At 42.8% G+C, this 1,600-nt stretch overlaps 1 non-coding gene across 1 annotated transcript; it reads left to right on the plus strand.

The window, feature by feature from the left end:
- Positions 1–1,208: 1,208 nt before the first annotated feature.
- On the plus strand, positions 1,209–1,279 carry trnat-agu (transfer RNA threonine (anticodon AGU)). Its single transcript has one exon. It is a non-coding gene; the product is annotated as a tRNA-Thr (tRNA).
- Positions 1,280–1,600: the final 321 nt, after the last annotated feature.

A 1,600-nucleotide genomic window follows, 5' to 3' on the forward strand; every position in this document is an offset into this window, starting at 1 on the left:
AGTTTCAGGAACCTTCTTGTATTTTTAGGAAGCTTCCTCATTTCTCATACTGAACTTTCAGTGATAATGGCCAGACATTACATTGACAAATAATGGGGCGTTAGAAAAACACCTTCCATGGGGTTAAAGACAGAATAGACCATTTTAGTTACATAGGAGTTTTCGCCTGCAGTTTTTATAGCTAACCCTGTGCATCAAATCTGATAACATTTTGTTTACTAATGTCATCCTTATGAGATATTAGCATAAATATTTGGTTGACTGCATATCCCTATTTGGAATGTGAAGTTGGTCTCTGGCTTGGAGAAGCTTTAAAATCTGTTGATATGTAGGCAGAGGAAGCTATTTGTTTCCGTAATGTATTACATGAATCAATGTATACGAGAGAGACATCATTGAGAGGATGTTGCATATTCCTGGAGTGAGCCTGAATAACAATGGACTCCCACGCAGTCATTTGAGATTGATTACCCCAAAAGCAAATAGATATCTGCATATTGTTTTCTTTTTATTCAGTGACAAAGGACAATCTTTCTATTTTAACAAAGATGGACACAAAATGTTGGAGTAACTAAGTGGGTCAGGCAGCATCCCTGGAGAAAATGGACGGGTGACACTTCGGGTCGGGATGGTTATTCTGACTGATTTTTTAATTCAACCGTGTACCTTGTGGTCATCACCTCCGAGGAGTCCACCAGGAACTATACTGGAAGTTAGACGATTTTGTACTGGATAATTTTTACATTTATCAAGCCAATTACACTACAAACGTGTACATCTTGGAATGTGGGAGGAAACCGAAGATCTCGGAGAAAACCCACGCAAGTCACGGAGAGAACGTACAACCTCCTTACGTACTGCGCCCGTAGTCGGAATCGAACCTGGGTCTCCGGCGCTGCATTTTCGCTGTAAGGCAGCAACTCTACTGCTGCGCCACCGTGACTGTATTAGCTTACTTTAAAAGTGCAGGCCAAGAAACAAATTGAAAAATAAATCATCATACAGCAGGAAAATGGATGAGGATTGGTGGACTTCAGGCAACAGGAGGGCGTCTCTTCGATTTTCTTTCATTTAAATAAAAACAAAGAGCCAGATAGGGAGGAGAAATCAGGTGAGCAATCGGATGGCCAGGTGAGGCATTTGACACGACAATGCCCAGACAGCGAAGGTGCAGGTTCATATCACTTTAATTTCGGAAACACAATAGTGGCACCATGGCTTAGTTAGTTAAAGCACCTGTCTAGTAAACAGATCCTGGGTTCAAATCCCAGTGGTGCCTGTTGCTGAGGTGCTTCAAATCAGCCACTTTTATAGGGTGGCACAGTACCGCAGCAGATGCCTCACAGAGACCTGGGTTTGATCCTGACCACGGTGCTATCTGTGCGGAGTCTATACGTTCTCCTACACGTACTCCAGTGATCTTGTGATCTTGGAGACCTGAGTGCACAAACTAGGCTGACAACTCAGTGCTCCGTGGAGAGGATGTAGGAGATACTTTGCCACAGGTGACATGACATACACCAGCTCACTGGTCTTCTCAGTTGTGTATAAATGACCTCTAGTGTACTTTAAGCTTTGATAAAAAGCAGAGGAAGTCATA

The sequence above is a fragment of the Leucoraja erinacea genome, chromosome 6 (assembly GCF_028641065.1).
Source record: "Leucoraja erinacea ecotype New England chromosome 6, Leri_hhj_1, whole genome shotgun sequence".
NCBI classification, from domain to species: Eukaryota; Metazoa; Chordata; class Chondrichthyes; order Rajiformes; family Rajidae; genus Leucoraja; species Leucoraja erinaceus.